We start from the raw sequence: 15,995 nt of genomic DNA on the forward strand, positions 1-15,995 counted from the left end.
CATGTCACGCATCCGTAGTTTTTTTATATTCAGAGACAAACTAGAGTGGGGGTCGATTGCAATATCGCTCGATACCAACTAACAAGCGAGATTTGTCAAAATTGTATGCAATTGACATTTCATTTCGACTAAAACGTCATCTCGACTGATATTAGAATAGAGGTAAAATCAAATTTCTTTGTTTTTCAGAGATGTTCGAAATTTGAATCCATACTAATATTATAAATGCGAAAGTCTGTCTGTCTGTCTGTCTGTGTGTTCCCTCTTCACGCTTAAACCGCTGAATCGATTTAGATGAAATTTGGCATAGAGATAGGTTGAGTCCCTGAGAAGGACATAGGATAGTTTTTATCCCGAAAATCATCCCTTAAGAAAGTAAAAAACGGGGTGGAATTGAGATAATTAACGAAGTGCCTGCTAATTTGTGTGCATAATATGCTTAAATTTAGATTGCTATGAGAATTTTTCCAGGCGCTATTCTTACTCTAGCTGCGGTTACTAAGTCCACGCAGACGAAGTCGCGGGCAAAAGCTAGTAAAATAATATTATCGAAATCGATGTTATTATTTAGCAATAATAACATTTTCACAGATAAAAAATTTGCTGTATAAAAACAGTTTATCTTAATGTTGGCCATTATTTACGGATTTTGAAGGCATCATTGAGGGTTTATGATATGTGTGTAGATAAAATAATTTATAAACAATTACGATAAGACTTTTCAAACCTCATGAAACGTGTTCATAATACAGTATTTAAAAAGGTATAATCAATACAAGGGGCCAAAAACAGCAATTAACAACAACAAGTAGAAAATGAACATGTATCGTACGTTTTGCAACGCAAAAAATAAGGTCAAAACTGTCTATCTAATAATGGAATCTAGTTAAGGAAACTACAGGCAAAGGTGTAAAGGCTCAACCTAAAATAATTCTAAAACTAAATAACGACCTAATCAACGATAAAAAAGCAATAGCAAATGCGTTTAACAATTACTTTTTAAATGTAGGGATGACATCGTGCAAGACCATAAATAAGAAACATATAAAAGCTATGCACAAACTAAAAGTAACTAATAGTAGTTCAATATTTTTGAGCCCGATAACAGTCTGAAATCATCCGAACAACAAAAAATCTTAAGAATAGTAACTCAACTGGACCAGAAAATTTAAATACTAGATTCTTAAAAGATAATATTCACTTACTTTGTTTGCCATTATCCATAATATTTAATAGTTGTATAAAAAATAAAGTAAATAAAAAAGCCTTTTATTTCCAATTTACAATTGTTTTACATTAGAAGTTTTAGCATATTGGTTAGTAAGTTTCTTATAGTTAGTAGTTAGTGTTAGGTTTATGTATTCTATTTACTATCTATTTATTTAATTTGGACCCCTCTTTGGGTGTAGGCCTCCTCCAATTCTCTCCATTTCTGCCTGTCTTCCGCTTTGTTTAGCCAGTCTTTCCCTGCAATTTCTTTTATATCGTCCAGCCATCGTTTATATGGCTTTCCTACTTTCCTTTTGCCACTTGGGCCTTTCCATTTCGTTGCCAATATTGTCCATCTATGGTCTTTGTACCGTGCGATGTGTCCTGCCCACCGCCATTTTAATTTGAGGGCTTGAGTTAGTGCGTCTTGTAACTTTGTTTTTTCTCTTATAGATGTACTCTTTATTTTTTGTATCTTTTTTATGTTGAGCATGCTCCTCTCCATGGCTCTTTGGGTGGTTCTTATCTTTCTCTTTATTTTATCTGTAAAAGTCCATGTTTGGCACCCATAGAGCAGGCTCGGTAGAAGGCATGTATCTGCCACTATCTTTTTTAGGTTTAAGCTGTATTTGCCTTTTAGGATTTCTTGCAGTGACCAGAATTTCCTCCAGGTTATGTTGGCTCTCCTTTCTACCTCTTCTTCGTTGTTTGTTGTTGTAAAGGACAGTTGCTTTCCTAGATATATATATTGGTCTACATAGTCTATGTTGTTGCCATTGATATTTATTTGTATTTGTTTGCTGTTTGTCATTATTTTGGTTTTATTTGTGTTCATTTGTAAGCCTGCTTTGGTGCTTTCTTCGTCTAGTTGGTTTATAAGCACTCTTAGTTCTGTTGCAGTTTCAGCTACTATGACTATGTCGTCTGCAAATCTCAAATGGTTTATTAACTGGCCCTCCAGATTGATGCCTTTTGATTCCCATTTGAGATTCCGAAATATGATTTCCAGGACAGCAATAAAGATCTTGGGTGATAAAGGATCTCCTTGTCGGACTCCCCTTTCTATCCTTATCTGTTTCCCTCTTGTCTCCAGCTTGACTCGGCTGGTGCTTTTCGCGTATATATTCTTTATAATATTAATGTATTTTTGGTCCACATTAAGCTGTTTCAATGCATTCCAGATTGCGCTGTGATTGATGCTATCAAATGCCTTGTTATAATCTATAAAGGCGACGTATAGGTTCCTATTGAACTCTTTATACTTCTCTATCATCTGTTCTAGTGCTTGTATGTGATCAGTGGTGCTGAAACCTGCCCTGAAACCAGCCCGCTCTCTTGGTTGTGAGTCGTCAATTGTTTTGGATATTCGCCTTAACATTATTGAGGACAACAGTTTGTATATGCTCGCCAGTAAGCTGATTGGCCTATAGTTACCGATGTCTAAGGAGTTGCCTTTCTTGTACAGCAATATTATGTCGGATGTACACCATTGCTCTGGTATGGTTTCGGAATTAAGTACCATATTGAATAGATGTGTTATATGTTGAAGCAGGATTGGTGTACCATGTTTTAGAGCTTCGTTTGTTATTCCATCAGGACCTGGGCTTTTTTTGGTTTTCAGCTGCTTTATGTGCTCATAAACTTCTTTTTCTTCGATCTGCTTTACTGGCAAGTTTACGTTATTCGCAATGGGTGTTTCCTCTTGTATGTGGTTATAGTCTTTCATTCTTTAGAGTTCTTCGTAATAGTTGTATAGCAAAAGGTATTTTTCCTGACTTCTTAAAAAAAGCTAAAGTAATAACCATACATAAAAAAGGAAGTCGCTCTGAACTAAATAATTATAGACCAATATCTCTGTTATCTGTCGTCTCCAAAATATTAGAGAAATGCTTAGCTGAGAGATTAGAAAGACACTTGGCAAGACACAACATGTTAACTACACAGCAATATGGTTTTAGGAAAGAAAAAATACTTCAAATGCTGTTATCAATTTAGTAACGGAAGTAATGTTTAATCTGAATGAAGGTTATAAGTGTGGCGAAGTAATCTGTGATCTGACAAAAGCATTCGACTGTGTCAATCACGAGATACTTCTCGACAAACTAGAATATTACGGAGTTCGTGGCTCTGCTCTGAGTCTCTTTGAGTCGTACTTAACTAACCGCACTCAATATGTGGAAATATCGTATGGAGATTCTAATAGCATAGCTCGTTCTGAAGAAGTTGTAGTAAAATGCGGGGTCCCTCAGGGCTCTGTACTTGGCCCATTATTATTTCTAATCTTCATAAACGATTTACCCCAATCTCTTACCTATGGAACACCTTATTTGTATGCTGACGATACCAGTGTCATTTTGAATGCGACCACTACTCATAAATTCAATGTAATGATCAAGAAATGCTGGGAAGAAATATAAAATTGCTTTACTTACAATGGCCTTAAAATCAATCACGAGAAGAGTTATTACACTATATTTCGACGTAGTTCTAAAAGTACAGACTTCGACTGTGATGTACCAATACAGAAGGCCGAATGTATTAAATTCCTAGGGGTAGAACTAGATCCTTATCTGAGATGGAAAAACTAGATAGATTCCATATGCAAAAAGCTAGCTAGTGCATGCTATTCTTTAAAAACTCTTTCAAAAACAGCTGACGTAACTATAACTGTATATTTTTCCTACTTCGAGAGTATTATCAGTGCCCCAAACATAAACTCTATACTACTCTTGCAAAAAAAGGCACTACAAATTATTGCTGGATCTAAACACATACCGGTCACTCATCGCAATATGTTTATAGACCACAAAATATTTACTATTACGGCATTGTATTTATATCGAATATGTGTGTATATCTATGTCAATCAAAATAACTATAGAAAAGCTGAAGAAACCCATTTAAAGTTATGGGTCTCAAGTCTCAGAAATAAATCAAAATTTGTTCAAACTAAATCTAACTTTATCCATTTCAATAACAGCCTTAACAATATAGCAATTAAAATCTTTAATAAATTAAGTACTTACATAAAACAATGTAGTGACTTAAGAAACTTTGATATTAAAGTGAGAGATTATTTTATTAATAGACCATTCTACACAATTGACGAATATTTTGCCAACGCACTTGATTAAAATGATTCTAGGAATATATTGTAAAGTTGACTTTTTTTTTATATTTACATAATAACAATATTTGACATTCATATACCACCCGACATTATTTTATGCACTATATTTAGCTAGATTAAGTAATTGATGTAAATAATTGTATATACTGTATAATTGTATTTGCATGTACATGCACTTAACGCAAATAAATAATAATCTGAATCTGAATTTGAAAATAGTATAATTTGGGTAAATGCGTCCCTAATTTGTAGACGCATTTATCCAAACCTAATTTCCAGATATTGTATATCTTTTTAGTCGATTTAAAAACTAATATAAAAAATTAAAGAGGTATTATTTTAGTGCGGGCGAAAGTGTTTCTGGTAAAAAAAACTGGAAAATGCAAAGCCTTGCCTTATATTGCAAAGCTTGGCAAGCATTAAGAAAGTTCCGTTCCATAAAAAAGCTTGCATTACAAAAAATTTATAGTCGAAAGGCTGAAATTTTTACTTCGCGAGCTTTTCTACTGACGAAACTTTTTTAAATAGCTGCTAAAACTATGTATCAAGTATACTGGTATAACTACGTATCTATTAAAAAAGTTGTTGATCATTGACATTAGGGCAAATGCGTTACATACGAGGGGCGTTCAATAAATTCTCGATATTGATATCTTACAACCTTTTTGAGTATTTCTTTTGTTACTGGCCACTAAGAGTCATTCATAGACTTTAAAAAAAAAAGTAAAATTCAAACCGATATGTTCTTGTTTTTCTGCAATTGCCGAACAAACGTGAGCACCATGAGCGATTTAACAATGTTAATTAAATTAGAGCATCGAGCCGTAATAAAATTCTTGACCAATCAGGGTAAAAATCAAAAAACTATAAAAGAAGAAATGGATTGTGTTTACCGTGAGTCTGCTCCTTCTTTATCTACCATTCAAAAGTGGTCAAGTGAATTTAAACGTGGGAGAGAGAGTATTGAAGATGATCCTAGACCAGGCCGGCCTGTAGTAGCTACTTCACAAGAAAATATTATCAAAGTGGAAAAACTTATATTGGAAGACGGCCGAGTGAAGGTAAAATCAATAGCTCAAATAACCGGTCTTTCTGTTGGTACCATACATGATATTATCCATTACCATCTTAATATGTCAAAAGTAAGTGCGAGATGGGTTCCGCGAATGCTGACACCGGTTCAGAAAGATATGCGAGTAGCTTGTTGTTCCGATTTTATTGACCTGTGCGGTGAAAATCCTGATGAGGTGCTGCAAAAGATAGTTACTGGAGATGAAACCTGGGTTCATTATTATGACCCAGAAAGTAAACAGGAGTCCATGCAGTGGCACGTTAAGGGTACAGCTCATCCCAAGAAGTTCAAGGTCATCCCTTCAGCTGGCAAGGTCATGGCCACAATATTTTGGGATTGTGAAGGAATATTACTGATCGATTACAAACAAAAGAGTGTAAATATCACAGGACAGTACTACGCTAATATTCTACGTCAATTAAGGGCTGCAATCAAAGACAAGAGGCGAGGAAAATTAACCAAAGGTGTTCTGCTTCTGCATGACAACGCCCCTGTGCATACTGCTCATATTGCCAAGGCGGCTATTCTTGAATCTGGGTTTGAAACTATTACTCACCCACCGTATAGTCCGGACTTAGCCCCCAGTGACTTCTTTTTGTTCCCCAATCTTAAAAAGGATCTGCGTGGAAATCGATTTTCTGACGATGAAGCGTTGAAGGCGGCAGTGGAGGAGCATTTTGACACCAAAGATAAAAATTATTTTTATGAGGGATTAAAAAAAATAATAGATCGATCTTTTAAGTGTATCAACATAGGGGGGGAGTATATTGAAAAATAAAAATATTAAACTTATCGTATTTGTTTGTTTTCATTCACATACCGAGAATTTATTGAACGCCCCTCGTAGACGCAATTACCTCAACATTATTGACGCATTTTGCCAAGTTAGAAAAATATTCTCCAAGAATTTGACATGGATTGTTTTTTTTCCTAAACAGAAGTATAATACTTCTGATATCCTAAATATAATACAAATTATGGTTCGCATGTCTCAGTTAATTAATATTGAGAATATTTATTACTAAATAACCAAATATCTAAATAAAAACAAGGATGTAAACGGATTTTGTTGGCTTATCTCATACACCGTGTAGGTTTGGGGTGAAACTAATTCTCAAAATAGCAAACTATTTGAATACGATTCGGTAAAACGCCCTATATGTTACGTGTTGTCCTCCAAGTAGTTCTGGCCTTTTTCTATGGATGGAAGGAGCTGTAGTAAATAATGTTGTTTAAAAAATAACTCGAATAGACGCAATAATCCCATAGTGGCAATTACTCCGGTTGACCTAATATAAAACATATTTTTGAACACTCTTATTCATTTTAAAAGACCTCTCATAAGACAGCCAAACGAAAACAAGTGAAAAAAAATTCATTCCCACTATACGTGTAATAAAATATTTTCAGGTTTTATTTTACCGTTTTGAGTACGGAACCCCAAAAACCGATGATGGTACGGAATCCATAGGGCGCGAGTCCAACTCAGTGTTACTATTACCAAAAAATCGAATTCGCTACACATATTAAAATTTGATGTGCATTATCTTTATTCGTATTTTACATATGGCTTAATCATCATCAGTGTATAACAGATATACTCATTTTGAATTGTATCACGGCGGAATATTTTATGGTGTACCCAAAGATACTATAGGATACAGTAACATAACTCTAGAATGGAAAAGCTGACAAGAAATCCTTGAATTGCAGGTTGCAAAACCGACCCCTCATCTACTTAGCTACTAGCTGCACCTTAATCAAGGCTTAGACCATGCACACCGCCAAGGTCCAACCGGTCAATTCGTTTTACTCTTCGTCAGTAATTTGTAGTAGTAGATGTTATCATATCTTCTGATGACAATAAACTTCATAACAACTGATGAATCATTCACTTGCTGTTCTTTTGTAGAACGTCTCAGACTCAGCCCATTTATTCATATGATTCGGTCAAATTGTGTTTTTTGAAAAACAAACTATATGCAGCTTGAAATGAATGTAGTGTGATACCTTTGGGTATGGTGCTTTACGCATACTAGTGTCCCACCCCCTCCCCCTGACGCACCACCCCCTTTTAAAATAAAATATGTCTAGGTTGACAATCAAAAAAAGTGTAAATTAAAGAAATGATCCTTATTAAATTCTCAACAAAAAAGGTTATATTCAATTTTTGATATGATCCACCATATTCATGTTAAAGCTAGATGAACTTCGACAAAATTTTAGCGTTAAATAAGCTGGTTTTCTCCATAGGATTTCTGTCACTACTATCACGTACTATGTTATATTGAATTTCAACAAGTTAATACATGAATATGGTAAGTCTTACCAAAAAGTTGCATATAACCTTTTTGTTTAAAATTTATTCAGGATTATACCTTGACACTTTTTTCGTAACTCTAAAAACCGTCAACCGGGACATATTTCATGCTAAAAGGGGGGGTTAAATCAGGGGGCTAGTGACACGGGGGCGTCCCCGCCCATGATGCTGGCTCCCGAGATGGTAAGCGCGACCTAGTGTCCTGGAAGCGCTTCCACTGGGTAGGTCAGGGGAATAAAAAAGGGTATGGATCCTAGGCAGGATAGCCGCTGCGGGGTCGCGGACGCATTGCGTGAGCTTCCCCGTAACCCCGCCACCACAGCGGCGAGAGGACACCATGGGGTTTAGTGGGTAGTGGGGCCTCTATACAGCCCTGAGTCCCACATAACCGTCCGGGCCCGGCGGTATGCGTAAAAGCATTCCCCATGTAAAAAAAAAAGGGGGGCTAGTGTGCGGAAAGCACCACACTCACAGGTATCATACTGCGTTCATTTAATGCTGGCTATAATTAGTTTGTCTTCCCCATACATTAGAACATAACTTGACCGAATCAATAAGTCTATATAGAATGCAAAAACAGCTACTTACACTAGAAAACTTTTGAAAACAAAAATGCAACCCAATAACGTAGCATTTCATTGATAAATAAATGGTGCCTTACCTGTGTAGCTATCTACATCTGTATGTAGATAGCTCTCCATCGATTAAACCCTATTGTTCATAAAATTTTCCAAGCCTCTTTTAATTAATTTATATATATTTATCCCTATCTTAAGATAAGTCAAAATGACAAACAAGGACAAACGATAATTAGCTATTTGAGGGTTGCAGTGCGTTTATGAACCATGCCATAAGGAACCAATAGGTACGGGGCGTTTGATTGATTGAATAGATAACAAAGTTGATGTTCCGGTGACATGGTATACATGATCCCCGCATTGAACGTCTATTGTTGCATTGCCGGTGACAATTCGTCCAGCGAGCACAATGAGCAGCTATTGACAGCCGCGTGACGGCTCCCGCCACGCCATCATTCGTTTAGGGATATCTTCCATGATAACACACGTTATATCCCAACTTTAACATGATATTAATTTATGATTGGTAAACTACTGTATATGTATGTGTGTATGTATGTATGTATATACTTTATTGTACATAGAAATAAAAATTAACGATGTACTTATGTACCTATGCAAGTAGAGGTACAACAATCTATATACAGGGTGATCAACCCAAATGGGTCAGTAGGGAGAAGTCAGAAACTATCAGAGATAGCGACATCTGTTGTTAGGAACCATGGCTTAGATTTTAGATTTAATAATAATGGCAGTTTTTTTTAAAGCGCTGGTGGTCTAGCGGTAAGGGCGTGCGACTTGCAATCTGGAGGTCGCGGGTTCAAACCCCGGCTTCGTACCAATGAGTTTTTCGAAACTTATGTACGAAATATCTTTGATATTTACCAGTCGCTTTTCGGTGAAGGAAAACATTGTGAGGAAACCGGACTAATCCCAATAAGGCCTAGTTTCCCCTCTGGGTTGGAAGGTCAGATGGCAGTCGCTTTCGTAAAAACTAGTGCCCACGTCAATTCTTGGGATTGGTTGCCAAGCGGACCCCAGGCTCCCATGAGCCGAGGCAAAATGCCGGGACAACGCGAGGAAGATGATGATCGCATTCAATATTAAATTTTTCTAATTTTTTATTCAAATTTCAGGACAAATACTACACGCGATTACATAATTAAAGAATATTGACCAGGTTCGATTCCCGGTTATGTAAAAAGTTTGAATGTCATTATTATTAAATCTAGAATCGACGCCATGTTTCCTAAGAACAGATTTCGCTCTCTCATAGTTTCTGACTTCTCCATACTGACCCATTTGGATTGATCACCCTGTATATAAATGCACGTGTCCTGACTGATTGACTGACTGACTGACTCATCAACGCAGAGCCAAAACTACATAAGCTAGAAAGTTGAAATTTGCACACGAGGTTACATTTATATTCTGTACAAGAAATAAGAAGGGAGATTTTTCTCAAGTGCGGGAATATAAACTTTGTATATGGGCATTTTATAAGAATACAGGAAAAGTTATTTCAGCGTTTTTAAAATTCATCCCATAACAGGGTTGAAAAGGGGTTGAAAGTTTGAATCCATTACAAATGCTTTGAAACTTCTTAGAAAGGCATAATAGCCGACTGCAGAAAAAGTGAGTTCGACGTTTTCGGAAATTCAACCCTTAAGGGGGTTAAAAACAGGATGAAAGTTTGTCTTGGGGTTCAAATTTTATTTTAAGCCAGGAATTTGAAACTTTGCAAAAAGGTATTATATTAAAAAAACAAGAAAACCAATTTAAGCGTTTTTAAAAATTCATCCCCTAAGGTGGTGAAAAGGGGGTTGAAAATTTGTATATAGATCAAATATTTTTATGACTGCGGGACTTGAATCTTTGTATAAGGGCATATTATTAGAAATATTAGAATACAAGAAATCATTTCAGTGATTTAAAAAATTCATCCCTTAAAGGGTTAAAAAGGGGTTGAAAGTTTGTATAGGGTTATTTTTTTATAATAAGATAGGAATTTGAAACTTCTTACAAAAGTATTTCATTAAAAAAGAAAAAAACTGATTTCAGCGTTTTTGAAAATTCATCCCTTAAGGTGGTGAAAAAGAAGTTGAAAGTTTGTATGGAGGTCAAACTTTTTTTTGTGTGCCGGGACTTGAATATTTGTATAAAGGCATATTACTAGAATACAAGAAAAGAAATTTCAGCGTTTTTAAACATTCATCCCCTAAAGCGGTTAAAAAGGGGTTGAAAGCTTGTATGGATCTCAAACTTTTTTTTTGAGTACGGGACTTCAATCTTTGTATAAAGGCATATATTATTAGAAAAGTAATATAAGCGTTTTTAAATATTCATCTCTTAAAAGGGTTAAAACGAGGTTAAAAATTTGAATCTATTACAAATGCTTTGAAACTTCTTAGAAAAGCATTGTATAAAATAAAAAACTTATTTCAACATTCTTAGAAATAGAACCCCTAAGGGGGTTAAAAAGGGGATATAAGTTTATGTGGTACAAGTTTTCTTTTAAGCTAGGAACTTGAAACTTGATAAAAGGGCATTATATTAAAATAGACGAAAACTGATTTCACCGTTATAGAAGTTTGTATTAATAAAGTTCGCATCGGAAGTGAACATTTTTTTAAATAAGCAGTAGGCTTAAAAATCTTCTAATAGGGTTGAGAGGGATATCGAGAACTTTTTTTTTCAGTTAGGGGCTTGAAACTTCGTAGTTTGTGAAAGACAAATTTCATGCGTTGTATAATTATTAACAAATGATTAACCGTTCCTACTGATATCTTTTGCTGCATAATGTTCTATGTTCATCTACAATATATAACCACCAACATACAAATCCACGTGTACGAAGTCGCGGGCAACAGCTAGTTTGTTAATAAAGCTGACATCGCGACGGCGCGCAGGATGATCGGTTTGCTTTTTAATGATGTTAATATTACATATGTGGTATTTTCTATAAAAAGGGACCTTATTGTCGATGGCGCTTACGCCATTATAAACGATGCTCCGATATAAATACAATGCCGCGCGACGCTGTGCGGCGTAAGCGCCATCGACAATAAGGTCCCTTTTCATAGAAAATGCCCCATATACATATTTATCTATATACTAGCTTCTGCCCGCGACTTCGTCTGCGAGGAATGCCGATGATAATTGATAAAACTACCTGAAGTCCTTTCCCGGGACTCAAACTATCTCTACATATACCAAATTTAATTTTATTTTAAGCTAGGAATTTGAAACTTCGTAAAAATACATTTTAATAAAATAAAAGAAAAACTATTTCAGTGTTATTGATAATTCATCCCCTAAGGTGGTGAAAATTCGTAGGACTTCAAATTTCGTAGGAAGACACAATATCACAAGAAAATTAATTTCAGTTTTAAAAAAGTCGTCCCCTAAGGGGTTAGGGTAAGGGGTTAAAAGGGGGTTGAAAGTTTGAAACGGGAACGATTTAAATAGATAAGGCACTTGAAATTCGCAGGACACAATATTACTAAACAAGAAAAGTAATTTTATTGCTTTTGAATTCATCCTCTACTAAACCCCTATAAAAAAACCGGCCAAGTGCGAGTCGGACTCGCGCACGAAGGGTTCCGTATCATTACGCAAAAAAATCACGTTTGTTGTATGGGAAGTTGTACTTAACCATTTATTTTATTCTATTTTTACTCGTAATATTTGTTGTTATAGCGGCAATAGAAATACGTCATCTTTTAAAAAAATTCAACTGTCTAGCTGTCACGGTTCATGAGACGGTTCATGGGACGGTCGGGCAGCGGAATCTTAGTAATAGGGTACCGTTTTTAGGGTTCCGGACCTCAAAAGGAAAAAACGGAACCCTTATAGGATCACTCGTGCGTCTGTCTGTCCGTCTGTCACAGCCTATTTTCTCCGAAACTACTGGACCAATTAAGTTGAAATTTGGTACACATATGTAAAGACTGGCTCAGGAAAGAAAGGATTGGCAATTTCTCCACCGACAAGAGCAAAGCTCTTAAGTTATGATGATGATGATGATGTAAGGTTGTGACCCAAAGACGGACATGTAACGTAAACAAATTAATTTTAAACATGGGGGCCACTTTTGGGGGGTAAATGAGAAAATTAAAAATTAAAAATTTTCAAACTATCATGTTAAGTGTATATCAAATGAAAGAGCTCTTTGTGAGAATCTCAAATATATATATTTTTTTAATTTTAGGATAAATAATTTAGAAGTTATTCAAGAAAATAGGCAAAAATTACCATTCCTCCCCCTTTATCTCCGATACTACTATTTCTAAAATTTTGAAAAAAATACACAAAATAGATCTTTACCTATAGATAATAGGAAACCTATGAGAAATTGCAGTCAAGCGTGAGTCGGACTTAATTACTTAGTTTTTGATCCGACCCCCTACGGGTTTTTTAAAGACATTCCACTCACGTTTCACATAAAAAATATATTGCTTAAATTGTGTAATGTACGGAACCCTTGGAACGCGAGTCCGACTCGCACTTGGCCGGTTTTACTTAAAAGGGTTGAAAGTTTGTATCGGAGACAAACATTGTTTCGAGGGACTTGAGACATATCAGAGGATTCGAAAAGTCCCTTAATATGAATTGGTAATCAAAATTGTAAAAAATGACCGCCATGTTGAATATTTTTTTGTATCATCGTGTTAAAAAAAATTATTTAAGAATTTGAAATGCTTCATAATAGGATTCTGAAGTCAAAATAAAATTGTAAAAAAGTGCCCGCCATCTTAAATTTATTTATGTTTGTATGATCATGTAAAAAATGATATATTGAGGAATCCGAAGTCAAAATTGTTAAAAATAGCTGTCATCTTGAATTTCTTTATTTTTGTCCCGATGACGTATCGATATATGACGTTAAAGCCCTTTAACATAAATCCGTAGTCGAAGTTGAAAAAAACCTCCAGGCATCTTGAATTTTTAATTTTTTTATTAAATCGCGCCGAAAATTAATTTGAAGCCTATAAACCTCAGTTCTAGTAATAATTAAAAAATCGCTGTGCTGTGGTTATTGTACAGTCGCCATCAGATATATCGGAGCGGCCAAGGTGCCCACAAATATCTGTACACGTCTCTATTGTCAAGGCGCTAGAGTGCGTGTTCAGATATTTTTGAGCACCTCGGATATATCTGATAGGGACTGTACATAATATTGCGTACATACCTATATTAATATCTTCTGTTATATATGTATATATCTGGACATTAGTCCAGAGAGGAAAAAGAGGACTAGGTTTGTATGGAGAAGCGGCCACGTGACGTAGGGGACGACGTTCCTCTTAACTAAGAACCTATGCTTTGCCATTAAGTTTTCTTAAGGGTAACTTGCGCCATCCAGGGTTAGCAACTAACTCGGGGTTAAACGGTTACACTAGGAGTTACCAGTACAATTTAACCCTGTGTTAACGGTTAACTCCGAGTTAGTAGGTAGCTAACTCTGGATGGCGCAAGTGGCCTTAAATGTACTTTTAACGGAATTCAATAAAAGCACCGTGTATATTTATGTAGTTGGCCATAGCCATGCACTTCTTTCTTAAACACCTTAATACTTCAGAATATTTATGACTCACTAACAAATAGGTACTACAGTCGAAGGCAAAAATATCGATCCAGACAAATGGCTCAAAAATATGTGAACACGACTTTATTGTCTAAGGTGTAAGAGCGTACACATATTTTTGAAACTTTGGGAATATATATTTATGCCCTTGACTGTACTTACTTTGTGTTCATCGCGCATAACCATTAACCCGGGACCATCAGTTTCTTAGGCGGGGCATTACCAAGTATAGGTCGCCAAAAATATAGATGGTCGAGTAGACTTTCCGGTTTTATAAAGGAAGTCATCCCGACCGTGACACATTGATTTTTAGGCGTGTTTCGTATCCTTTCTGTTTCATCGATTCGCGACGTGAATGATAAAATAAAGTAAGCCTATGTCACATTATCGTGCGACCTTCATAATTTATTTTGTTAGTTCAAGTGTACGCTTTTGGGTACATTTCGCGATGCCAAGTGTTGCGCAGTATCATACCTACCTACTGCTCATGACGACCATTTATAGGTATATATTTGTGTGTGAGGTTTATTCAATGCGTTTGGAAAAAACCAAGTGCTCCAAGCATACTCTTACTGCCTCTCATAACGGATTTTAATACTGTCCCCAATAAGCAGGCTTATTTGTTCGTGACATGACATGGATAACTGTGATCAATTGACTAACACAATATTTGCTACTTGGGTGTCCGCGACAGTATGGATAATAAAAACAGGTGAGGTAAAAGAGGAATAGGCCATATTTTAGCTAATATATTATGAAACAGGTAGGTTAAAAGAGATTCACCTAGGTGGTTTTAGTTCAAATATAGGAGGATTTGCCTTTGCTTGCCCTGAACTTTGTAATGTGTAAAGAATATGTTAAAGTACCTTTACTTAAATGGGTTGTATTTGTCGCTGCTTAATGCTTTTATTGTCCACTTAAAACAATTAATTTACAAATGCAGTGTCTTTCTTTTCTAGTTTTCGTCCACAAAAATTTGATTTTTGTCCAAGTATATGAGCTAATTTACGTCCACTGTGTGAAAAAGGCCTGAGGGTGCTTTATGAGTAGAAAATCAATTACATAGGTATATATTTCGCTTATAATTTTTATGTTGTATATGTTACTATAAAAGCCCGAAGGATGGTAAAACCTAGGTTTTGCCGATAAAGTCTGAGATTCACCAACTCGTATTGGCAAAAGGCCGAATTTCGAACTTTAACGAACGTTGACTCGGTAAATCTTATGTGTTAATGCAGCGACCGGTAAATGTGGAATAATAAAGACACGATATCTTTTTACCGAATGCATATTATTAAGCAATTCTTTAATTTTTTTTAATCTGTAGATATAAAATTATACTAAATAATAAAAATACAACAATTTTACAATGTACGAGTGTGTGCTGAAATAAACACACATAATTTAATTTGTTCTTAGAGTACGAGTGTGTGTAAATTTTCACCGAATAAATTCCTTTAATTTTTAAGCCGTGTAGATTTAGGCCGTGTATAGTTGTTTCAGTTCTGCTGAACTTGACGTGACTCAAGCACTCACCTATCTGCGTTCGTCCTGCGCAGTTGCAGGTTGTATGCCGGGTTGCAGGAGTCCCGGGGCCCGGGGGCCGAGTATGGTGGTGTGGGGGCTGACGCACGATTGGAGCAGTGTACAATGTGCAGCCAACGCGCTCGTCATCACTGTTTTTGGACACTGATGACGAGCGCGTTGGCTTCAAGGTTAAGAACATACTTTAAAACATTTTAATCGAAGATGTATTCGTTTGTGATTAAACTCAAGTAAGAGCACATAAACCGTAAAGGACCATTTTGAACCCGGCCTGATGAGATGAAGATCTTACCGAAAAAGGGAGGACGGAGAAGGAGCACACGTATTCGTTCTGTTACCTACCATCCTGCTTTGCTGCTGCTGCGCATCCCGACCCTCTCCTGCGTTTCCTACCTCGCACCCGTTAAAGTATCGAACCGATCCTGACTGTGACCCAGGAGATGGTTAAAGCGCGGCAGCTCCTTGTTTTGCGCATCTCATAGCCGTCGTGTTATCCGTCACTTAGCAATTTAAATCCACCTATTGCCGCTGTCCGCTAGTCACACTGTTGATGA

This window comes from Cydia strobilella, chromosome Z (genome assembly GCF_947568885.1).
Source record: "Cydia strobilella chromosome Z, ilCydStro3.1, whole genome shotgun sequence".
In the NCBI taxonomy this organism is placed as follows: domain Eukaryota; kingdom Metazoa; phylum Arthropoda; class Insecta; order Lepidoptera; family Tortricidae; genus Cydia; species Cydia strobilella.